Source organism: Episyrphus balteatus, chromosome 4, assembly GCF_945859705.1.
Source record: "Episyrphus balteatus chromosome 4, idEpiBalt1.1, whole genome shotgun sequence".
In the NCBI taxonomy this organism is placed as follows: domain Eukaryota; kingdom Metazoa; phylum Arthropoda; class Insecta; order Diptera; family Syrphidae; genus Episyrphus; species Episyrphus balteatus.
The window spans coordinates 36,123,721-36,151,240 of record NC_079137.1 but is presented as its reverse complement, the minus strand read 5'-3'; positions in this window follow the sequence as shown (position 1 = coordinate 36,151,240).

Here is a 27,520-nt window from a genome sequence, read left to right as displayed (position 1 = left end):
AACTACAAGTCCAAAACTTATAGAAAATAAATTTTTGTGCTCTGTGAGTCGATATCCTTCTCATACAATTCAATTGGAGTTGAAAAATTCACGTTTAGAGAAAATCACTTTAAAAAATGTTTAAATCGTCATATCTCGTTAACCGATCGTCTAAACACCCCAAAACTTGCAAAATTCAAAATTCTCTAAAAACAAAACTACAAGTCCAAAACTTATAGAAAATACATTTTTGTGCTCTGTGAGTCGATATCCTTCGCATACAATTCAATTGGAGTTGAAAAATTCACGTTTGAAGAAAATAACATTGCAAAATGTTTAAATCGTCATATCTCGTTAACCGAGCGTCTAAACACCCCAAAACTTGCAAAATTCAAAATTCTATAAAAACAAAACTACAAGTCCAAAACTTATAGAAAATACATTTTTGTGCTCTGTGAGTCGATATCCTTCACATACAATTCAATTGGAGTTGAAAAATTCACGTTTAGAGAAAATGACTTTTAAAAATGTTTAAATCGTCATATCTCGTTAACCGAGCGTCTAAACACCCCAAAACTTGCAAAATTCAAAATTCTCTAAAAACAAAACTACAAGTCCAAAACTTATAGAAAATACATTTTTGTGCTCTGTGAGTCGATATCCTTCGCATACAATTCAATTGGAGTTGAAAAATTCACGTTTGAAGAAAATAACATTGCAAAATGTTTAAATCGTCATATCTCGTTAACCGAGCGTCTAAACACCCCAAAACTTGCAAAATTCAAAATTCTCTAAAAACAAAACTACAAGTCCAAAACTTATAGAAAATACATTTTTGTGCTCTGTGAGTCGATATCCTTCGCATACAATTCAATTGGAGTTGAAAAATTCACGTTTGAAGAAAATAACATTGCAAAATGTTTAAATCGTCATATCTCGTTAACCGAGCGTCTAAACACCCCAAAACTTGCAAAATTCAAAATTCTCTAAAAACAAAACTACAAGTCCAAAACTTATAGAAAATACATTTTTGTGCTCTGTGAGTCGATATCCTTCGCATACAATTCAATTGGAGTTGAAAAATTCACGTTTGAAGAAAATAACATTGCAAAATGTTTAAATTGTCACATCTCGTTAACCAAGCGTCTAAACACCATTAAACTTGCAAAATTCAAAATTCTCTAAAAACAAAACTACAAGTCCAAAACTTATAGAAAATACATTTTTGTGCTCTGTGAGTCGATATCCTTTGTATACAATTCAATTGGAGTTGAAAAATTCACGTTTGGAGAAAATGACTTTTAAAAATGTTTAAATCGTCATATATCGTTAACCGAGCGTCTAAACACCCTAAAACTTGCAAAATTCAAAATTCTCTAAAAACAAAACTACAAGTCCAAAACTTATAGAAAATACATTTTTGTGCTCTGTGAGTCGATATCCTTCGCATACAATTCAATTGGAGTTGAAAAATTCACGTTTGAAGAAAATAACATTGCAAAATGTTTAAATCGTCATATCTCGTTAACCGAGCGTCTAAACACCCCAAAACTTGCAAAATTCAAAATTCTCTAAAAACAAAACTACAAGTCCAAAACTTATAGAAAATACATTTTTGTGCTCTGTGAGTCGATATATCTTCTCATACCATTCAATTGGAGTTGAAAAATTCACGTTTAGAGAAAATCACTTTTAAAAATGTTTAAATCGTCATATCTCGTTAACCGAGCGTCTAAATACCCCAAAACTTGCAAAATTCTAAATTCTCTAAAAACAAAACTACAAGTCCAAAACTTATAGAAAATACATTTTTGTGCTCTGTGAGTCGATATCCTTCTCATACAATTCAATTGGAGTTGAAAAATTCACGTTTAGAGAAAATCACTTTAAAAAATGTTTAAATCGTCATATCTCGTTAACCGAGCGTCTAAACACCCCAAAACTTGCAAAATTCTAAATTCTCTAAAAACAAAACTACAAGTCCAAAACTTATAGAAAATACATTTTTGTGCTCTGTGAGTCGATATCCTTTGCATACAATTCAATTGGAGTTGAAAAATTCACGTTTAGAGAAAATGACTTTTAAAAATGTTTAAATCGTCATATCTCGTTAACCGAGCGTCTAAGCACCCCAAAACTTGCAAAATTCAAAATTCTCTAAAAACAAAACTTATAGAAAATACATTTTTGTGCTCTGTGAGTCGATATCCTTCGCATACAATTCAATTGGAGTTGAAAAATTCACGTTTAGAGAAAATCACTTTTAAAAATGTTTAAATCGTCGTATCTCCTTAACCAAGCGTCTAAAAACCCCAAAACTTGCAAAATTCAAAATTCTCTAAAAACAAAACTACAAGTCCAAAACTTATAGAAAATACATTTTTGTGCTCTGTGAGTCGATATCCTTCGCATACAATTCAATTGGAGTTGAAAAATTCACGTTTGGAGAAAATCACTTTTAAAAATGTTTAAATCGTCATATCTCGTTAACCGAGCGTCTAAACACCCCAAAACTTGCAAAATTCAAAATTCTCTAAAAACAAAACTACAAGTCCAAAACTTATAGAAAATACATTTTTGTGCTCTGTGAGTCGATATCCTTGCATACAATTCAATTGGAGTTGAAAAATTCACGTTTAGAGAAAATCACTTTTAAAAATGTTTAAATCGTCGTATCTCCTTAACCAAGCGTCTAAAAACCCCAAAACTTGCAAAATTCAAAATTCTCTAAAAACAAAACTACAAGTCCAAAACTTATAGAAAATACATTTTTGTGCTCTGTGAGTCGATATCCTTCGCATACAATTCATTTGGAGTTGAAAAATTCACGTTTGGAGAAAATGACTTTTAAAAATGTTTAAATCGTCATATCTCGTTAACCGAGCGTCTAAACACCCCAAAACTTGCAAAATTCAAAATTCTCTAAAAACAAAACTACAAGTCCAAAACTTATAGAAAATACATTTTTGTGCTCTGTGAGTCGATATCCTTCGCATACAATTCAATTGGAGTTGAAAAATTCACGTTTGGAGAAAATCACTTTTAAAAATGTTTAAATCGTCATATCTCGTTAACCGAGCGTCTAAACACCCCAAAACTTGCAAAATTCAAAATTCTCTAAAAACAAAACTACAAGTCCAAAACTTACAGAAAATACATTTTTGTGCCCTGTGAGTCGATATCCTTTGCATACAATTCAATTGGAGTTGAAAAATTCACGTTTGGAGAAAATCACTTTTAAAAATGTTTAAATCGTCATATCTCGTTAACCGAGCGTCTAAACACCCCAAAACTTGCAAAATTCAAAATTCTCTAAAAACAAAACTACAAGTCGAAAACTTACAGAAAATACATTTGTGTGCTCTGTGAGTCGATATCCTTCGCATACAATTCAATTGGAGTTGAAAAATTCACGTTTGGAGAAAATCATTTATAAAAATGTTTAAATCGTCATATCTCGTTAACCGAGCGTCTAAACACCCCAAAACTTGCAAAATTCAAAATTCTCTAAAAACAAAACTACAAGTCCAAAACTTATAGAAAATACATTTTTGTGCTCTGTGAGTCGATATCCTTCGCATACAATTCAATTGGAGTTGAAAAATTTACGTTTAGAGAAAATGACTTTTAAAAATGTTTAAATCGTCATATCTCGTTAACCGAGCGTCTAAACACCCCAAAACTTGCAAAATTCAAAATTCTCTAAAAACAAAACTACAAGTCCAAAACTTACAGAAAATACATTTTTGTGCTCTGTGAGTCGATATCCTTCGCATACAATTCAATTGGAGTTGAAAAATTCACGTTTAGAGAAAATGACTTTTAAAAATGTTTAAATCGTCATATCTCGTTAACCGAGCGTCTAAACACCCCAAAACTTGCAAAATTCAAAATTCTCTAAAAACAAAACTACAAGTCCAAAACTTACAGAAAATACATTTGTGTGCTCTGTGAGTCGATATCCTTCGCATACAATTCAATTGGAGTTGAAAAATTCACGTTTGGAGAAAATCATTTATAAAAATGTTTAAATCGTCATATCTCGTTAACCGAGCGTCTAAACACCCCAAAACTTGCAAAATTCAAAATTCTCTAAAAACAAAACTACAAGTCCAAAACTTATAGAAAATACATTTTTGTGCTCTGTGAGTCGATATCCTTCGCATACAATTCAATTGGAGTTGAAAAATTCACGTTTAGAGAAAATGACTTTTAAAAATGTTTAAATCGCCATATCTCGTTAACCGAGCGTCTAAACACCCCAAAACTTGCAAAATTCAAAATTCTCTAAAAACAAAACTACAAGTCCAAAACTTACAGAAAATACATTTTTGTGCTCTGTGAGTCGATATCCTTCGCATACAATTCAATTGGAGTTGAAAAATTCACGTTTGGAGAAAATCACTTTTAAAAATGTTTAAATCGTCATATCTCGTTAACCGAGCGTCTAAACACCCCAAAACTTGCAAAATTCAAAATTCTCTAAAAACAAAACTACAAGTCCAAAACTTACAGAAAATACATTTGTGTGCTCTGTGAGTCGATATCCTTCGCATACAATTCAATTGGAGTTGAAAAATTCACGTTTGGAGAAAATCACTTTTAAAAATGTTTAAATCGTCATATCTCGTTAACCGAGCGTCTAAACACCCCAAAACTTGCAAAATTCAAAATTCTCTAAAAACAAAACTACAAGTCCAAAACTTACAGAAAATACATTTTTGTGCTCTGTGAGTCGATATCCTTCGCATACAATTCAATTGGAGTTGAAAAATTCACGTTTGGAGAAAATCACTTTTAAAAATGTTTAAATCGTCATATCTCGTTAACCGAGCGTCTAAACACCCCAAAACTTGCAAAATTCAAAATTCTCTAAAAACAAAACTACAAGTCCAAAACTTATAGAAAATACATTTTTGTGCTCTGTGAGTCGATATCCTTCGCATACAATTCAATTGGAGTTGAAAAATTCACGTTTAGAGAAAATGACTTTTAAAAATGTTTAAATCGTCATATCTCGTTAACCGAGCGTCTAAACACCCCAAAACTTGCAAAATTCAAAATTCTCTAAAAACAAAACTACAAGTCCAAAACTTACAGAAAATACATTTTTGTGCTCTGTGAGTCGATATCCTTCGCATACAATTCAATTGGAGTTGAAAAATTCACGTTTGGAGAAAATCACTTTTAAAAATGTTTAAATCGTCATATCTCGTTAACCGAGCGTCTAAACACCCCAAAACTTGCAAAATTCAAAATTCTCTAAAAACAAAACTACAAGTCCAAAACTTACAGAAAATACATTTTTGTGCCCTGTGAGTCGATATCCTTCGCATACAATTCAATTGGAGTTGAAAAATTCACGTTTGGAGAAAATCACTTTTAAAAATGTTTAAATCGTCATATCTCGTTAACCGAGCGTCTAAACACCCCAAAACTTGCAAAATTCAAAATTCTCTAAAAACAAAACTACAAGTCCAAAACTTATAGAAAATACATTTTTGTGCTCTGTGAGTCGATATCCTTCGCATACAATTCAATTGGAGTTGAAAAATTCACGTTTAGAGAAAATGACTTTTAAAAATGTTTAAATCGTCATATCTCGTTAACCGAGCGTCTAAACACCCCAAAACTTGCAAAATTCAAAATTCTCTAAAAACAAAACTACAAGTCCAAAACTTACAGAAAATACATTTTTGTGCTCTGTGAGTCGATATCCTTCGCATACAATTCAATTGGAGTTGAAAAATTCACGTTTAGAGAAAATGACTTTTAAAAATGTTTAAATCGTCATATCTCGTTAACCGAGCGTCTAAACACCCCAAAACTTGCAAAATTCAAAATTCTCTAAAAACAAAACTACAAGTCCAAAACTTACAGAAAATACATTTTTGTGCTCTGTGAGTCGATATCCTTCGCATACAATTCAATTGGAGTTGAAAAATTCACGTTTGGAGAAAATCATTTATAAAAATGTTTAAATCGTCATATCTCGTTAACCGAGCGTCTAAACACCCCAAAACTTGCAAAATTCAAAATTCTCTAAAAACAAAACTACAAGTCCAAAACTTATAGAAAATACATTTTTGTGCTCTGTGAGTCGATATCCTTCGCATACAATTCAATTGGAGTTGAAAAATTCACGTTTAGAGAAAATGACTTTTAAAAATGTTTAAATCGTCATATCTCGTTAACCGAGCGTCTAAACACCCCAAAACTTGCAAAATTCAAAATTCTCTAAAAACAAAACTACAAGTCCAAAACTTACAGAAAATACATTTTTGTGCTCTGTGAGTCGATATCCTTCGCATACAATTCAATTGGAGTTGAAAAATTCACGTTTGGAGAAAATCACTTTTAAAAATGTTTAAATCGTCATATCTCGTTAACCGAGCGTCTAAACACCCCAAAACTTGCAAAATTCAAAATTCTCTAAAAACAAAACTACAAGTCCAAAACTTACAGAAAATACATTTTTGTGCTCTGTGAGTCGATATCCTTCGCATACAATTCAATTGGAGTTGAAAAATTCACGTTTGGAGAAAATCACTTTTAAAAATGTTTAAATCGTCATATCTCGTTAACCGAGCGTCTAAACACCCCAAAACTTGCAAAATTCAAAATTCTCTAAAAACAAAACTACAAGTCCAAAACTTACAGAAAATACATTTTTGTGCTCTGTGAGTCGATATCCTTCGCATACAATTCAATTGGAGTTGAAAAATTCACGTTTGGAGAAAATCACCTTTAAAAATGTTTAAATCGTCATATCTCGTTAACCGAGCGTCTAAACACCCCAAAACTTGCAAAATTCAAAATTCTCTAAAAACAAAACTACAAGTCCAAAACTTGCAGAAAATACATTTTTGTGCTCTGTGAGTCGATATCCTTCGCATACAATTCAATTGGAGTTGAAAAATTCACGTTTGGAGAAAATCACTTTTAAAAATGTTTAAATCGTCATATCTCGTTAACCGAGCGTCTAAACACCCCAAAACTTGCAAAATTCAAAATTCTCTAAAAACAAAACTACAAGTCCAAAACTTACAGAAAATACATTTTTGTGCTCTGTGAGTCGATATCCTTCGCATACAATTCAATTGGAGTTGAAAAATTCACGTTTGGAGAAAATCACTTTTAAAAATGTTTAAATCGTCATATCTCGTTAACCGAGCGTCTAAACACCCCAAAACTTGCAAAATTCAAAATTCTATAAAAACAAAACTACAAGTCCAAAACTTATAGAAAATACATTTTTGTGCTCTGTGAGTCGATATCCTTCGCATACAATTCAATTGGAGTTGAAAAATTCACGTTTAGAGAAAATGACTTTTAAAAATGTTTAAATCGTCATATCTCGTTAACCGAGCGTCTAAACACCCCAAAACTTGCAAAATTCAAAATTCTCTAAAAACAAAACTACAAGTCCAAAACTTACAGAAAATACATTTTTGTGCTCTGTGAGTCGATATCCTTCGCATACAATTCAATTGGAGTTGAAAAATTCACGTTTGGAGAAAATCACTTTTAAAAATGTTTAAATCGTCATATCTCGTTAACCGAGCGTCTAAACACCCCAAAACTTGCAAAATTCAAAATTCTCTAAAAACAAAACTACAAGTCCAAAACTTACAGAAAATACATTTTTGTGCTCTGTGAGTCGATATCCTTCGCATACAATTCAATTGGAGTTGAAAAATTCACGTTTGGAGAAAATGACTTTTAAAAATGTTTAAATCGTCATATCTCGTTAACCGAGCGTCTAAACACCCCAAAACTTGCAAAATTCAAAATTCTCTAAAAACAAAACTACAAGTCCAAAACTTACAGAAAATACATTTTTGTGCTCTGTGAGTCGATATCCTTCGCATACAATTCAATTGGAGTTGAAAAATTCACGTTTAGAGAAAATGACTTTTAAAAATGTTTAAATCGTCATATCTCGTTAACCGAGCGTCTAAACACCCCAAAACTTGCAAAATTCAAAATTCTCTAAAAACAAAACTACAAGTCCAAAACTTACAGAAAATACATTTTTGTGCTCTGTGAGTCGATATCCTTCGCATACAATTCAATTGGAGTTGAAAAATTCACGTTTAGAGAAAATGACTTTTAAAAATGTTTAAATCGTCATATCTCGTTAACCGAGCGTCTAAACACCATAAAACTTGCAAAATTCAAAATTCTCTAAAAACAAAACTACAAGTCCAAAACTTATAGAAAATACATTTTTGTGCTCTGTGAGTCGATATCCTTCGCATACAATTCAATTAGAGTTGAAAAATTCACGTTTGGAGAAAATCACTTTTAAAAATGTTTAAATCGTCATATCTCGTTAACCGAGCGTCTAAACACCCCAAAACTTGCAAAATTCAAAATTCTCTAAAAACAAAACTACAAGTCCAAAACTTATAGAAAATACATTTTTGTGCTCTGTGAGTCGATATCCTTCGCATACAATTCAATTGGAGGTGAAAAATTCACGTTTAGAGAAAATGACTTTTAAAAATGTTTAAATCGTCATATCTCGTTAACCGAGCGTCTAAACACCCCAAAACTTGCAAAATTCAAAATTCTATACTTATAGAAAACTTATAGAAAATACATTTTTGTGCTCTGTGAGTCGATATCCTTCGCATTCAATTCAATTGGAGTTGAAAAATTCACGTTTGGAGAAAATCACTTTTAAAAATGTTTAAATCGTCATATCTCGTTAACCGAGCGTCTAAACACCCCAAAACTTGCAAAATTCAAAATTCTCTAAAAACAAAACTACAAGTCCAAAACTTATAGAAAATACATTTTTGTGCTCTGTGAGTCGATATCCTTCGCATACAATTCAATTGGAGTTGAAAAATTCACGTTTAGAGAAAATGACTTTTAAAAATGTTTAAATCGTCATATCTCGTTAACCGAGCGTCTAAACACCCCAAAACTTGCAAAATTCAAAATTCTCTAAAAACAAAACTACAAGTCCAAAACTTACAAAAAATACATTTTTGTGCTCTGTGAGTCGATATCCTTCGCATACAATTCAATTGGAGTTGAAAAATTCACGTTTGGAGAAAATCACTTTTAAAAATGTTTAAATCGTCATATCTCGTTAACCGAGCGTCTAAACACCCCAAAACTTGCAAAATTCAAAATTCTCTAAAAACAAAACTACAAGTCCAAAACTTATAGAAAATACATTTTTGTGCTCTGTGAGTCGATATCCTTCGCATACAATTCAATTGGAGTTGAAAAATTCACGTTTAGAGAAAATGACTTTTAAAAATGTTTAAATCGTCATATCTCGTTAACCGAGCGTCTAAACACCCCAAAACTTGCAAAATTCAAAATTCTCTAAAAACAAAACTACAAGTCCAAAACTTACAGAAAATACATTTTTGTGCTCTGTGAGTCGATATCCTTCGCATACAATTCAATTGGAGTTGAAAAATTCACGTTTGGAGAAAATCACTTTTAAAAATGTTTAAATCGTCATATCTCGTTAACCGAGCGTCTAAACACCCCAAAACTTGCAAAATTCAAAATTCTCTAAAAACAAAACTACAAGTCCAAAACTTATAGAAAATACATTTTTGTGCTCTGTGAGTCGATATCCTTCGCATACAATTCAATTGGAGTTGAAAAATTCACGTTTGGAGAAAATCACTTTTAAAAATGTTTAAATCGTCATATCTCGTTAACCGAGCGTCTAAACAGCCCAAAACTTGCAAAATTCAAAATTCTCTAAAAACAAAACTACAAGTCCAAAACTTATAGAAAATACATTTTTGTGCTCTGTGAGTCGATATCCTTCGCATACAATTCAATTGGAGTTGAAAAATTCACGTTTAGAGAAAATGACTTTTAAAAATGTTTAAATCGTCATATCTCGTTAACCGAGCGTCTAAACACCCCAAAACTTGCAAAATTCAAAATTCTCTAAAAACAAAACTACAAGTCCAAAACTTACAGAAAATACATTTTTGTGCTCTGTGAGTCGATATCCTTCGCATATACAATTCAATTGGAGTTGAAAAATTCACGTTTAGAGAAAATGACTTTTAAAAATGTTTAAATCGTCATATCTCGTTAACCGAGCGTCTAAACACCCCAAAACTTGCAAAATTCAAAATTCTCTAAAAACAAAACTACAAGTCCAAAACTTATAGAAAATACATTTTTGTGCTCTGTGAGTCGATATCCTTCGCATACAATTCAATTGGAGTTGAAAAATTCACGTTTAGAGAAAATGACTTTTAAAAATGTTTAAATCGTCATATCTCGTTAACCGAGCGTCTAAACACCCCAAAACTTGCAAAATTCAAAATTCTCTAAAAACAAAACTACAAGTCCAAAACTTACAGAAAATACATTTTTGTGCTCTGTGAGTCGATATCCTTCGCATACAATTCAATTGGAGTTGAAAAATTCACGTTTAGAGAAAATGACTTTTAAAAATGTTTAAATCGTCATATCTCGTTAACCGAGCGTCTAAACACCCCAAAACTTGCAAAATTCAAAATTCTCTAAAAACAAAACTACAAGTCCAAAACTTACAGAAAATACATTTTTGTGCTCTGTGAGTCGATATCCTTCGCATACAATTCAATTGGAGTTGAAAAATTCACGTTTGGAGAAAATCACTTTTAAAAATGTTTAAATCGTCATATCTCGTTAACCGAGCGTCTAAACACCCCAAAACTTGCAAAATTCAAAATTCTCTAAAAACAAAACTACAAGTCCAAAACTTATAGAAAATACATTTTTGTGCTCTGTGAGTCGATATCCTTCGCATACAATTCAATTGGAGTTGAAAAATTCACGTTTAGAGAAAATCACTTTTAAAAATGTTTAAATCGTCATATCTCGTTAACCGAGCGTCTAAACACCCCAAAACTTGCAAAATTCAAAATTCTCTAAAAACAAAACTACAAGTCCAAAACTTATAGAAAATACATTTTTGTGCTCTGTGAGTCGATATCCTTATCCGAGCGTCTAAACACCCCAAAACTTGCAAAACTCAAAATTCTCTAAAAACAAAACTACAAGTCCAAAACTTATAGAAAATACATTTTTGTGCTCTGTGAGTCGATATCCTTCGCATACAATTCAATTGGAGTTGAAAAATTCACGTTTGGAGAAAATCACTTTTAAAAATGTTTAAATCGCCATATCTCGTTAACCGAGCGTCTAAACACCCCAAAACTACAAGTCCAAAACTTATAAAAAATGCATTTTTGTGCTCTGTGAGTCGATATCCTTCGCATACAATTCAATTGGAGTTGAAAAATTCACGTTTAGAGAAAATGACTTTTAAAAATGTTTAAATCGTCATATCTCGTTAACCGAGCGTCTAAACACCCCAAAACTTGCAAAATTCAAAATTCTCTAAAAACAAAACTACAAGTCCAAAACTTACAAAAAATACATTTTTGTGCTCTGTGAGTCGATATCCTTCGCATACAATTCAATTGGAGTTGAAAAATTCACGTTTGGAGAAAATCACTTTTAAAAATGTTTAAATCGTCATATCTCGTTAACCGAGCGTCTAAACACCCCAAAACTTGCAAAATTCAAAATTCTCTAAAAACAAAACTACAAGTCCAAAACTTACAGAAAATACATTTTTGTGCTCTGTGAGTCGATATCCTTCGCATATACAATTCAATTGGAGTTGAAAAATTCACGTTTAGAGAAAATGACTTTTAAAAATGTTTAAATCGTCATATCTCGTTAACCGAGCGTCTAAACACCCCAAAACTTGCAAAATTCAAAATTCTCTAAAAACAAAACTACAAGTCCAAAACTTATAGAAAATACATTTTTGTGCTCTGTGAGTCGATATCCTTCGCATACAATTCAATTGGAGTTGAAAAATTCACGTTTAGAGAAAATGACTTTTAAAAATGTTTAAATCGTCATATCTCGTTAACCGAGCGTCTAAACACCCCAAAACTTGCAAAATTCAAAATTCTCTAAAAACAAAACTACAAGTCCAAAACTTACAGAAAATACATTTTTGTGCTCTGTGAGTCGATATCCTTCGCATACAATTCAATTGGAGTTGAAAAATTCACGTTTAGAGAAAATGACTTTTAAAAATGTTTAAATCGTCATATCTCGTTAACCGAGCGTCTAAACACCCCAAAACTTGCAAAATTCAAAATTCTCTAAAAACAAAACTACAAGTCCAAAACTTACAGAAAATACATTTTTGTGCTCTGTGAGTCGATATCCTTCGCATACAATTCAATTGGAGTTGAAAAATTCACGTTTGGAGAAAATCACTTTTAAAAATGTTTAAATCGTCATATCTCGTTAACCGAGCGTCTAAACACCCCAAAACTTGCAAAATTCAAAATTCTCTAAAAACAAAACTACAAGTCCAAAACTTATAGAAAATACATTTTTGTGCTCTGTGAGTCGATATCCTTCGCATACAATTCAATTGGAGTTGAAAAATTCACGTTTGGAGAAAATCACTTTTAAAAATGTTTAAATCGTCATATCTCGTTAACCGAGCGTCTAAACAGCCCAAAACTTGCAAAATTCAAAATTCTCTAAAAACAAAACTACAAGTCCAAAACTTATAGAAAATACATTTTTGTGCTCTGTGAGTCGATATCCTTCGCATACAATTCAATTGGAGTTGAAAAATTCACGTTTAGAGAAAATGACTTTTAAAAATGTTTAAATCGTCATATCTCGTTAACCGAGCGTCTAAACACCCCAAAACTTGCAAAATTCAAAATTCTCTAAAAACAAAACTACAAGTCCAAAACTTACAGAAAATACATTTTTGTGCTCTGTGAGTCGATATCCTTCGCATATACAATTCAATTGGAGTTGAAAAATTCACGTTTAGAGAAAATGACTTTTAAAAATGTTTAAATCGTCATATCTCGTTAACCGAGCGTCTAAACACCCCAAAACTTGCAAAATTCAAAATTCTCTAAAAACAAAACTACAAGTCCAAAACTTATAGAAAATACATTTTTGTGCTCTGTGAGTCGATATCCTTCGCATACAATTCAATTGGAGTTGAAAAATTCACGTTTAGAGAAAATGACTTTTAAAAATGTTTAAATCGTCATATCTCGTTAACCGAGCGTCTAAACACCCCAAAACTTGCAAAATTCAAAATTCTCTAAAAACAAAACTACAAGTCCAAAACTTACAGAAAATACATTTTTGTGCTCTGTGAGTCGATATCCTTCGCATACAATTCAATTGGAGTTGAAAAATTCACGTTTAGAGAAAATGACTTTTAAAAATGTTTAAATCGTCATATCTCGTTAACCGAGCGTCTAAACACCCCAAAACTTGCAAAATTCAAAATTCTCTAAAAACAAAACTACAAGTCCAAAACTTACAGAAAATACATTTTTGTGCTCTGTGAGTCGATATCCTTCGCATACAATTCAATTGGAGTTGAAAAATTCACGTTTGGAGAAAATCACTTTTAAAAATGTTTAAATCGTCATATCTCGTTAACCGAGCGTCTAAACACCCCAAAACTTGCAAAATTCAAAATTCTCTAAAAACAAAACTACAAGTCCAAAACTTATAGAAAATACATTTTTGTGCTCTGTGAGTCGATATCCTTCGCATACAATTCAATTGGAGTTGAAAAATTCACGTTTAGAGAAAATCACTTTTAAAAATGTTTAAATCGTCATATCTCGTTAACCGAGCGTCTAAACACCCCAAAACTTGCAAAATTCAAAATTCTCTAAAAACAAAACTACAAGTCCAAAACTTATAGAAAATACATTTTTGTGCTCTGTGAGTCGATATCCTTCGCATACAATTCAATTGGAGTTGAAAAATTCACGTTTAGAGAAAATGACTTTTAAAAATGTTTAAATCGTCATATCTCGTTAACCGAGCGTCTAAACACCCCAAAACTTGCAAAATTCAAAATTCTCTAAAAACAAAACTACAAGTCCAAAACTTACAGAAAATACATTTTTGTGCTCTGTGAGTCGATATCCTTCGCATACAACTCAATTGGAGTTGAAAAATTCACGTTTGGAGAAAATCACTTTTAAAAATGTTTAAATCGCCATATCTCGTTAACCGAGCGTCTAAACACCCCAAAACTTGCAAAATTCAAAATTCTCTAAAAACAAAACTACAAGTCCAAAACTTATAGAAAATACATTTTTGTGCTCTGTGAGTCGATATCCTTCGCATACAATTCAATTGGAGTTGAAAAATTCACGTTTAGAGAAAATGACTTTTAAAAATGTTTAAATCGTCATATCTCGTTAACCGAGCGTCTAAACACCCCAAAACTTGCAAAATTCAAAATTCTCTAAAAACAAAACTACAAGTCCAAAACTTACAGAAAATACATTTTTGTGCTCTGTGAGTCGATATCCTTCGCATACAATTCAATTGGAGTTGAAAAATTCACGTTTGGAGAAAATCACTTTTAAAAATGTTTAAATCGTCATATCTCGTTAACCGAGCGTCTAAACACCCCAAAACTTGCAAAATTCAAAATTCTCTAAAAACAAAACTACAAGTCCAAAACTTATAGAAAATACATTTTTGTGCTCTGTGAGTCGATATCCTTCGCATACAATTCAATTGGAGTTGAAAAATTCACGTTTAGAGAAAATGACTTTTAAAAATGTTTAAATCGTCATATCTCGTAAACCGAGCGTCTAAACACCCTAAAACTTGCAAAATTCAAAATTCTCTAAAAACAAAACTACAAGTCCAAAACTTACAGAAAATACATTTTTGTGCTCTGTGAGTCGATATCCTTCGCATACAATTCAATTGGAGTTGAAAAATTCACGTTTGGAGAAAATCACTTTTAAAAATGTTTAAATCGTCATATCTCGTTAACCGAGCGTCTAAACACCCCAAAACTTGCAAAATTCAAAATTCTCTAAAAACAAAACTACAAGTCCAAAACTTACAGAAAATACATTTTTGTGCTCTGTGAGTCGATATCCTTCGCATACAATTCAATTGGAGTTGAAAAATTCACGTTTAGAGAAAATGACTTTTAAAAATGTTTAAATCGTCATATCTCGTTAACCGAGCGTCTAAACACCCCAAAACTTGCAAAATTCAAAATTCTCTAAAAACAAAACTACAAGTCCAAAACTTACAGAAAATTCATTTTTGTGCTCTGTGAGTCGATATCCTTCGCATACAATTCAATTGGAGTTGAAAAATTCACGTTTGGAGAAAATCACTTTTAAAAATGTTTAAATCGTCATATCTCGTTAACCGAGCGTCTAAACACCCCAAAACTTGCAAAATTCAAAATTCTCTAAAAACAAAACTACAAGTCCAAAACTTACAGAAAATACATTTTTGTGCTCTGTGAGTCGATATCCTTCGCATACAATTCAATTGGAGTTGAAAAATTCACGTTTAGAGAAAATGACTTTTAAAAATGTTTAAATCGTCATATCTCGTTAACCGAGCGTCTAAACACCCCAAAACTTGCAAAATTCAAAATTCTCTAAAAACAAAACTACAAGTCCAAAACTTACAGAAAATACATTTTTGTGCTCTGTGAGTCGATATCCTTCGCATACAATTCAATTGGAGTTGAAAAATTCACGTTTGGAGAAAATCACTTTTAAAAATGTTTAAATCGTCATATCTCGTTAACCGAGCGTCTAAACACCCCAAAACTTGCAAAATTCAAAATTCTATAAAAACAAAACTACAAGTCCAAAACTTATAGAAAATACATTTTTGTGCTCTGTGAGTCGATATCCTTCGCATACAATTCAATTGGAGTTGAAAAATTCACGTTTGGAGAAAATCACTTTTAAAAATGTTTAAATCGTCATATCTCGTTAACCGAGCGTCTAAACACCCCAAAACTTGCAAAATTCAAAATTCTCTAAAAACAAAACTACAAGTCCAAAACTTATAGAAAATACATTTTTGTGCTCTGTGAGTCGATATCCTTCGCATACAATTCAATTGGAGTTGAAAAATTCACGTTTGGAGAAAATCACTTTTAAAAATGTTTAAATCGTCATATCTCGTTAACCGAGCGTCTAAACACCCCAAAACTTGCAAAATTCAAAATTCTCTAAAAACAAAACTACAAGTCCAAAACTTATAGAACATACATTTTTGTGCTCTGTGAGTCGATATCCTTCGCATACAATTCAATTGGAGTTGAAAAATTCACGTTAAGAGAAAATGACTTTTAAAAATGTTTAAATCGTCATATCTCGTTAACCGAGCGTCTAAACACCCCAAAACTTGCAAAATTCAAAATTCTCTAAAAACAAAACTACAAGTCCAAAACTTATAGAAAATACATTTTTGTGCTCTGTGAGTCGATATCCTTCGCATTCAATTCAGTTGGAGTTGAAAAATTCACGTTTGGAGAAAATCACTTTTAAAAATGTTTAAATCGTCATATCTCGTTAACCGAGCGTCTAAACACCCCAAAACTTGCAAAATTCAAAATTCTCTAAAAACAAAACTACAAGTCCAAAACTTATAGAAAATACATTTTTGTGCTCTGTGAGTCGATATCCTTCGCATACAATTCAATTGGAGTTGAAAAATTCACGTTAAGAGAAAATGACTTTTAAAAATGTTTAAATCGTCATATCTCGTTAACCGAGCGTCTAAACACCCCAAAACTTGCAAAATTAAAAATTCTCTAAAAACAAAACTACAAGTCCAAAACTTATAGAAAATACATTTTTGTGCTCTGTGAGTCGATATCCTTCGCATTCAATTCAATTGGAGTTGAAAAATTCACGTTTGGAGAAAATCACTTTTAAAAATGTTTAAATCGTCATATCTCGTTAACCGAGCGTCTAAACACCCCAAAACTTGCAAAATTCAAAATTCTCTAAAAACAAAACTACAAGTCCAAAACTTATAGAAAATACATTTTTGTGCTCTGTGAGTCGATATCCTTCGCATACAATTCAATTGGAGTTGAAAAATTCACGTTAAGAGAAAATGACTTTTAAAAATGTTTAAATCGTCATATCTCGTTAACCGAGCGTCTAAACACCCCAAAACTTGCAAAATTCAAAATTCTCTAAAAACAAAACTACAAGTCCAAAACTTATAGAAAATACATTTTTGTGCTCTGTGAGTCGATATCCTTCGCATACAATTCAATTGAAGTTGAAAAATTCACGTTTGGAGAAAATGACTTTTAAAAATGTTTAAATCGTCATATCTCGTTAACCGAGCGTCTAAACACCCCAAAACTTGCAAAATTCAAAATTCTCTAAAAACAAAACTACAAGTCCAAAACTTACAGAAAATACATTTTTGTGCTCTGTGAGTCGATATCCTTCGCATACAATTCAATTGGAGTTGAAAAATTCACGTTTGGAGAAAATCACTTTTAAAAATGTTTAAATCGTCATATCTCGTTAACCGAGCGTCTAAACACCCCAAAACTTGCAAAATTCAAAATTCTCTAAAAACAAAACTACAAGTCCAAAACTTATAGAAAATACATTTTTGTGCTCTATGAGTCGATATCCTTCGCATACAATTCAATTGGAGTTGAAAAATTCACGTTTAGAGAAAATGACTTTTAAAAATGTTTAAATCGTCATATCTCGTTAACCGAGCGTCTAAACACCCCAAAACTTGCAAAATTCAAAATTCTCTAAAAACAAAACTACAAGTCCAAAACTTACAGAAAATACATTTTTGTGCTCTGTGAGTCGATATCCTTCGCATACAATTCAATTGGAGTTGAAAAATTCACGTTTGGAGAAAATCACTTTTAAAAATGTTTAATGTTAACCGAGCGTCTAAACACCCCAAAACTTGCAAAATTCAAAATTCTCTAAAAACAAAACTACAAGTCCAAAACTTATAGAAAATACATTTTTGTGCTCTGTGAGTCGATATCCTTCGCATACAATTCAATTGAAGTTGAAAAATTCACGTTTGGAGAAAATCACTTTTAAAAATGTTTAAATCGCCATATCTCGTTAACCGAGCGTCTAAACACCCCAAAACTTGCAAAATTCAAAATTCTCTAAAAACAAAACTACAAGTCCAAAACTTATAGAAAATACATTTTTGTGCTGAGTCGATATCCTTCGCATACAATTCAATTGGAGTTGAAAAATTCACGTTTAGAGAAAATGACTTTTAAAAATGTTTAAATCGTCATATCTCGTTAACCGAGCGTCTAAACACCCAAAAACTTGCAAAATTCAAAATTCTCTAAAAACAAAACTACAAGTCCAAAACTTACAGAAAATACATTTTTGTGCTCTGTGAGTCGATATCCTTCGCATACAATTCAATTGGAGTTGAAAAATTCACGTTTGGAGAAAATCACTTTTAAAAATGTTTAAATCGTCATATCTCGTTAACCGAGCGTCTAAACACCCCAAAACTTGCAAAATTCAAAATTCTCTAAAAACAAAACTACAAGTCCAAAACTTATAGAAAATACATTTTTGTGCTCTGTGAGTCGATATCCTTCGCATACAATTCAATTGGAGTTGAAAAATTCACGTTTGGAGAAAATCACTTTTAAAAATGTTTAAATCGTCATATCTCGTTAACCGAGCGTCTAAACACCCCAAAACTTGCAAAATTCAAAATTCTCTAAAAACAAAACTACAAGTCCAAAACTTATAGAAAATACATTTTTGTGCTGAGTCGATATCCTTCGCATACAATTCAATTGGAGTTGAAAAATTCACGTTTAGAGAAAATGACTTTTAAAAATGTTTAAATCGTCATATCTCGTTAACCGAGCGTCTAAACACCCCAAAACTTGCAAAATTCAAAATTCTCTAAAAACAAAACTACAAGTCCAAAACTTACAGAAAATACATTTTTGTGCTCTGTGAGTCGATATCCTTCGCATACAATTCAATTGGAGTTGAAAAATTCACGTTTGGAGAAAATCACTTTTAAAAATGTTTAAATCGTCATATCTCGTTAACCGAGCGTCTAAACACCCTGAGGTGTATCGCGTAGCAATAAAAAGAATAAATTTATTTAGTTCTTACAAATATATTTTAATGAAAAACTTAACTTTTAATTTAATTCAATTTTACAAATTTAAAAGGTAATTATTGAGAGATGATATGCGGGCGAACAATTAGCAAGAAGTGGTCGTTTTTATGTTTTTTAGCTTAAACGATAAGTATGCATATAAGTAATATTTCAAATATGTATATGTATTTCAATTTGACGTTTGGGACGAGAGTCGTTCCCAGTTTAAACAAATTATTTTCTTTAAGGGGTCGCCACACTACTCCCCCGCTAAATTTTTACATGAGTATTAGGGTGGGTCAAAAAAATCGAAAGTTTTTTTTTGATTTGGTACTCCGAAAAATCGATTGCTAGACCCCTCTAGAATATACACACCAAATATGAGCTCTTTATATTAATGGGAAGGTCCTCCGCTTTGCAATTTTCCATTTTTACATCAAGCTTCTACTAAAAAAAAATAATTTTTTTATTAATTGACTTTTTAGCAAATTTCTTTTCATATTCTTGTAGGAAATTGAACGCTCTACAAAAAAGGCCTTATACACTTTTTTCGTTTATCTAACCGTTGAATAGATATTTGAGGTCCAAAAATCGAGAAAATCTTTAAAAATTCGTTTTTTGTTCTTAATTTTGTAACAAATTGAAAAATTATAATGATCAAACGCGCAAGACATATTTTTGTTGAAAATTGATTGCTCCACAAAAAAAGTCTTATTAACTTTTTTCATTAATCTAACCATTCAAAAGATATTCGAGGTCAAAGTTAAAAAAAAATATAAAAACATATTATTTTTTTTTTTTAATTTCTAATTCACTGAAACTTCATTATTTTCAAATTAGCAAGATATATTCCTTGGAATGAAATTGATTGCTTTAACCGTTTAGAAGATATTCGTATCCAAATCGCAATGCATACGGGTCATAAGAAAACTATTGAAATCAGTGAGCATTGGTTTGGATACGAATATCTTCTAAACGGTTAAAGCAATCAATTTCATTCCAAGGAATTTTTTGTAGAACGTTTAAGCCCCTACAAGAATATATCTTGCTAATTTGAAAATAATGAAGTTTCAGTGAATTAGAAATTTTTTAAAAATATAAAATGTTTTTATATTTTTTTTTTAACTTTTACCTCGAATATCTTTAGAATGGTTAGATTAATGAAAAAAGTTAACAAGACCTTTTTTGTGGAGCAATCAATTTTCAACAAGAATATGTCTTGAGCGTTTGATCATTATAATTTTTCAATTTGTTACAAAATTGAGAACAAAAAACGAATTTTTAAAGATTTTCTCGATTTTTGGACCTCAAATATCTATTCAACGGTTAGATAAACGAAAAAAGTGTATAAGGCCTTTTTTGTAGAGCGTTCAATTTCCTACAAGAATATGAAAAGAAATTTGCTAAAAAGTCAATTAATAAAAAAACTATTTTTTTTTAGTAGAAGCTTGATGTAAAAATGGAAAATTGCAAAGCGGAGGACCTTCCCATTAATATAAAGAGCTCATATTTGGTGTGTATATTCTAGAGGGGTCTAGCAATCGATTTTTCGGAGTACCAATTCAAAAAAAAGAATTTCGATTTTTTTGACCCACCCTAATGAGTATGTTAAATGATATATATTAATTTGCATATAAAAATTAACTTTGGTAGCGTCTAGGAATCCGTACATTCCGTCCTGACTTAGTTGTGGTATGAGTAGTAACTCTGGTTGGTAAATGTGTTGCGTCTTGTGTTGGTGATATAGCTGGTGTATGTGTAACGTCCGGTGGTTGGCTTGGTCTAGCTGGTGGTGTATTTGATCTGGCTGTTGGTGTGTATGGACTGGCTGGTTTATTTTCATCATCATATTGCAAAAATGCTGTCTTCAAACGGTCAATCGAGATTTTCGAGGTGCGATTCTGAAATTGAATTTTAAAATATTTGTTACCTTTTTCTAAAACTCGAAAGGGACCATCATAAGGCTGCTGCAATGGTGGTTTAACGGAGTCATTGCGAACAAAAACATAATTGGCGTTCTTGAGGCTCGGCTGTATAAAGGTTTTCGGATCGCAATGTGAAGAGGCTGCAGTCGAAGTAATTTTTGCCATGGAATGTCGTAAACTTTTAGCAAACTCTGTTTCGCATGAAATGTTCTCTTGCTTGCCAAAGAAGTCACCTGGTAATCTTAAAGACGTTCCATATACTATCTCGGCTGGTGTAGATCCAATGTCCTCTTTGTAAGTTGAACGAAGACCCAAAAGAATGGTAGGCAAAATTTCGCACCAATTTTCTGTTTGATGACATCTAATGGCTGATTTAAGAGCACGGTGCCATCTTTCTATCATCCCGTTCGATTGGGGATGATACGGCGTTGTTTTGAGATGCTTGATGCCAAGAATACGAGTAATTTCTCTGAAGATTGTACTTTCAAACTGTCTGCCGAGGTCGGTAGATATTCGCGATGGAACTCCAAATCTGGATATCCATCCTGATATTAAAGTCTTAGAGACGGTTTCAGCAGTTATATCCGATAGTGGATATGCTTCGGGCCAGCGCGAAAATCTGTCGATGCAAGTCAGCAGGTAACGATTTCCTTCCGACGAAGGCAATGGACCGACAATATCTACGTTGATGTGTTCGAAGCGGTGAAGTGGCGGCTCGTATGATGTAAGTGGTGCTTTGTTATGCCGATGGATTTTACTTTTCTGGCAGGGAATGCAGTAGCGCACGAATTCAGCTATATCTTTCCGCATACCCGGCCAAACATATCGTTCTCTTACAAGCCGTGATGTTGCTCTAGCTCCTGGGTGCGAGAGGCTATGTAGCATCTGCATAACGTTTCTTCGTAAGACTTTTGGAACAATCGGCCGAACCCTACTCTTAGAAACATCACAATAAATGGGATAATTCGTTTCTGGAAGAGTAAGCAGTTTAATTATTAAAGAATGTGAACGAGTTTTACCTTCTTTAATTAGCCGTTTTAGTTGTTCGTCTTTCTTTTGTTCTGCAGCTATGTCTTCTGGGCTGATTGTTTTTTTACTGACTTCAGATATTCTCGAAAGAGAATCGGCGACATGATTTTCGGCTCCCTTGATGAAATGGATATCTGTGCTAAACTGCGCGATGAAGTCTAGTTGCCTGATTTGACGAAGCGACGATTTTTCTGTTTTTTTCTTGAAGGCATAGACCAGCGGCTTGTGGTCAGTGTGCATGCTAAATTGTCGACCTTCGACAAAATGAAGAAAATGTTTGACACCCAAGTATATGGCCAAGAGTTCACGGTCATATGTACTCTGCTTACTTTGTGATGGTGTTAGTTTTTTTGAAAAAAATCCCAAAGGTTGTGCAACTCCATCGACCATTTGGTGTAGTACAGCCCCAACTGCGATGTCTGAAGCGTCTGTCGTGAGGGAAAGTGGAGCGTCAACCGAGGGGTGAGCCAAAAGTGTAGCATTGGCTAAGTCGGACTTGCATCTTAGAAAAGCGCTTTCAGCTTCGGGAGTCCACTTTACTGGAGTTGAATCGTTCTTTTTGTTGCCCTTCACCAAGCCTTGCAGCACGATTTGATTATCTAAAGTAGAAGGTAAGAAACGACGATAATAATTAATCATTGCTAAAAATCGTTTTAATTCTTTGGCTTTAGTAGGTTTTTTAAAATCCTGAATAACTTTGACTTTCTCATCGAGTGGGGTTATTCCTTCGCTGCTGATTTTGTGACCCAAGAATCGAACTACTGCTTGACCAAAAATGCACTTGGAAGCATTTATTGTTAGGCCGTACTCACTTATTCGCTGGAAAACTTGAAGCAGGTGTTGTTTATGCTCGTGTTCGTCTCTGGAAGCGATGATGATGTCGTCGATGTAAGGAAAAGCAAAATCTTCAAACCCTCTAAGCACTTCATGCATATGACGTTGAAACGTTTGTGCTGAGTTTCGCATTCCAAATGTCATAAACAAAAATTCGAAGAGGCCGAACGGTGTTATTATAGCCGTCTTCTTAATGTCGTCTGGCTCGATTGGGATTTGGTTATACGCTCTCTCCAGGTCGATCGTAGAGAAAATTTTCCGACCATGCAAAATCACCGACACATCTTGAGCGAAAGGCAGGGGATATCTGTCGGGTGTTGTTTTAGCGTTGAGAGCTCTGTAATCCCCACAAGGCCTCCACGTTCCATTGCTTTTTGGAACCATGTGTAAAGCACTTGCCCAGTTGCTTTTCGATGGTCGGCAAATTCCTCTCTCCATCAAAAAGCGAAACTCTTCTTGTGCTGCTTTCAATTTTTCACTATTTAGTCTTCGGGCTCGGGCGAATACTGGTGGGCCGTTAGTCTCGATGTGGTGTGTTGTGGCCACACCTTTTGTTGACGTGCGGGCATTAAACTCAGTGAGGTGTTTGAATTGTTGTAAAAGCTCTGCAAAGGGATTATAAATATTGTATGTTGTTAAGCTAACTTTATTTCCCGCAGTTGTTGCAGCTCTCGATGTGACGTTGGTGGTGCTGTCGATGATTTGGTTGTGCTTTAAATCGATAAGAAGACCAAAATGACTTATAAAGTCTGCTCCGATGATTGGTCTGGAAACATCTGCTATGACGAAGGTCCAGGTAAAAGCTCGACGAAGTCCCAGATCGATGGTCAAATTTTTTGTGCCAAATGTTTTGATTTCGCTTCCATTTGCTGCGAATAGACTGGAATTAGATGGTGAAAAACGATTATTGTAAGTTGCAGGCAGAACTGAAATGTCAGCTCCGCTGTCAATTAAAAATTTATTTTTTGATGATTTGTCGTGAACAACTAATTTGCAAATGTATTGGTCAGTGTGTTCACTTTGGCTGACCAACACATCGTAATTTAGTTTTTTGATGCCGTTTGTTTGAATTGGCATGGTTCGCGACATTTTCTGGCCTCTTCTCCAAATCGTTTGTGAAACCAGCACAAAGCATCGTTGGATTTTGATTGGTGACGGCGATGAGATGAAAAATTTCGATTGTGACTGCGGCTTCGATGAATTGGCCTCCCTCTCGTATGCTTGATAAGTTCGTTTAGCTGACATGTGATTTGATTAATTTGTTGTTGCAGGTGTGAATCAGGATCAACTGTACTCCTCTTGTCGGATGATGACTGGTGTTGATTGATCGCCAAGCAGTCTCTAAATTCACCTACCTCCATAACCTTGTCAGCAAGCTTCGCGAGTTGAGCCAATTCTTCGTTGGAGGCTTGCAAAATAGCACGCACTTGAGCAGGAAGCCTTTGAAGCCAAAGTGATTTGAGAAACTCGCCACTAATCTGCGTTCCACCTAAGCCACGAAGTTCGTTGAGAAGTTGTGACGGACGTTTGTCACCCAAGTCGACCTCAGAAAGCAGTTTCTTGATTTTTTTCTGCTCTGAATCACCAAAATGTTCGATTATTACCTTCTTCAGGTTCAGGTATTTGTCGTTGGCTGGTGGTGAAAGAACAGCGTCAGAGATTTGAGTAAGAACCTTTGATTCGATGGCACTAATCACGGTGTTGAACTTGGATGTGTCGCTTTTTATTTGTCCAATATTGAATTGCGCCTCAATCTGAGCAAACCATATTTCAGGTTTCTCGTGCCAGAAAGGTGGAATCTTGACTGTTATCTTTGAAACAGTTTCAGTTTCCCTGTTATTGGTTTGATGATTCGACCCGTTATTCCCGTTGACTTGCTGTTGTTGCTGTAGTTGTAGCTGATGCTGTTGCTGTTGCTGTGTGCCGCTTGCATGATCATTCGATTGCTTTGTGTCGTCTATTACCCCGTCACCTGGCATTATGGATTAGCTCAAAGCAGTAAATATCTTACCAGGTTGATTAATTTATTAGAAATTAATGTAATTTACGATGTACTCAGATTATTCGTTGAGTGTGCTTTTATCAAAAAAAGTATACTCAAATACAACTCTATTTTTTGTTCGGGGTCACCAATTGAGGTGTATCGCGTAGCAATAAAAAGAATAAATTTATTTAGTTCTTACAAATATATTTTAATGAAAAACTTAACTTTTAATTTAATTCAATTTTACAAATTTAAAAGGTAATTATTGAGAGATGATATGCGGGCGAACAATTAGCAAGAAGTGGTCGTTTTTATGTTTTTTAGCTTAAACGATAAGTATGCATATAAGTAATATTTCAAATATGTATATGTATTTCAATTTGACGTTTGGGACGAGAGTCGTTCCCAGTTTAAACAAATTATTTTCTTTAAGGGGTCGCCACAACCCCAAAACTTGCAAAATTCAAAATTCTCTAAAAACAAAACTACAAGTCCAAAACTTATAGAAAATACATTTTTGTGCTCTGTGAGTCGATATCCTTCGCATACAATTCAATTGGAGTTGAAAAATTCACGTTTAGAGAAAATGACTTTTAAAAATGTTTAAATCGTCATATCTCGTTAACCGAGCGTCTAAACACCCCAAAACTTGCAAAATTCAAAATTCTCTAAAAACAAAACTACAAGTCCAAAACTTACAGAAAATACATTTTTGTGCTCTGTGAGTCGATATCCTTCGCATACAATTCAATTGGAGTTGAAAAATTCACGTTTGGAGAAAATCACTTTTAAAAATGTTTAATGTTAACCGAGCGTCTAAACACCCCAAAACTTGCAAAATTCAAAATTCTCTAAAAACAAAACTACAAGTCCAAAACTTATAGAAAATACATTTTTGTGCTCTATGAGTCGATATCCTTCGCATACAATTCAATTGGAGTTGAAAAATTCACGTTTGGAGAAAATCACTTTTAAAAATGTTTAAATCGTCATATCTCGTTAACCGAGCGTCTAAACACCCCAAAACTTGCAAAATTCAAAATTCTCTAAAAACAAAACTACAAGTCCAAAACTTATAGAAAATACATTTTTGTGCTCTGTGAGTCGATATCCTTCGCATACAATTCAATTGGAGTTGAAAAATTCACGTTTAGAGAAAATGACTTTTAAAAATGTTTAAATCGTCATATCTCGTTAACCGAGCGTCTAAACACCCCAAAACTTGCAAAATTCAAAATTCTTTAAAAACAAAACTAAAAGTCCAAAACTTACAGAAAATACATTTTTGTGCTCTGTGAGTCGATATCCTTCGCATACAATTCAATTGGAGTTGAAAAATTCACGTTTGGAGAAAATCACTTTTAAAAATGTTTAAATCGTCATATCTCGTTAACCGAGCGTCTAAACACCCCAAAACTTGCAAAATTCAAAATTCTCTAAAAACAAAACTACAAGTCCAAAACTTATAGAAAATACATTTTTGTGCTCTGTGAGTCGATATCCTTCGCATACAATTCAATTGGAGTTGAAAAATTCACGTTTGGAGAAAATCACTTTTAAAAATGTTTAAATCGTCATATCTCGTTAACCGAGCGTCTAAACACCCCAAAACTTGCAAAATTCAAAATTCTATAAAAACAAAACTACAAGTCCAAAACTTATAGAAAATACATTTTTGTGCTCTGTGAGTCGATATCCTTCGCATACAATTCAATTGGAGTTGAAAAATTCACGTTTGGAGAAAATCACTTTTAAAAATGTTTAAATCGTCATATCTCGCTAACCGAGCGTCTAAACACCCCAAAACTTGCAAAATTCAAAATTCTCTAAAAACAAAACTACAAGTCCAAAACTTATAGAAAATATATTTTTGTGCTCTGTGAGTCGATATCCTTCGCATACAATTCAATTGGAGTTGAAAAATTCACGTTTGAAGAAAATAACATTGCAAAATGTTTAAATCGTCATATCTCGTTAACCGAGCGTCTAAACACCCCAAAACTTGCAAAATTCAAAATTCTCTAAAAACAAAACTACAAGTCCAAAACTTATAGAAAATACATTTTTGTGCTCTGTGAGTCGATATCCTTCGCATACAATTCAATTGGAGTTGAAAAATTCACGTTTATAGAAAATGACTTTTAAAAATGTTTAAATCGTCATATCTCGTTAACCGAGCGTCTAAACACCCCAAAACTTGCAAAATTCAAAATTCTCTAAAAACAAAACTACAAGTCCAAAACTTATAGAAAATACATTTTTGTGCTCTGTGAGTCGATATCCTTCGCATACAATTCAATTGGAGTTGAAAAATTCACGTTTGGAGAAAATCACTTTTAAAAATGTTTAAATCGTCATATCTCGTTAACCGAGCGTCTAAACACCCCAAAACTTGCAAAATTCAAAATTCTCTAAAAACAAAACTACAAGTCCAAAACTTATAGAAAATACATTTTTGTGCTCTGTGAGTCGATATCCTTCGCATACAATTCAATTGGAGTTGAAAAATTCACGTTTAGAGAAAATGACTTTTAAAAATGTTTAAATCGTCATATCTCGTTAACCGAGCGTCTAAACACCCAAAAACTTGCAAAATTCAAAATTCTCTAAAAACAAAACTACAAGTCCAAAACTTACAGAAAATACATTTTTGTGCTCTGTGAGTCGATATCCTTCGCATACAATTCAATTGGAGTTGAAAAATTCACGTTTGGAGAAAATCACTTTTAAAAATGTTTAAATCGTCATATCTCGTTAACCGAGCGTCTAAACACCCCAAAACTTGCAAAAT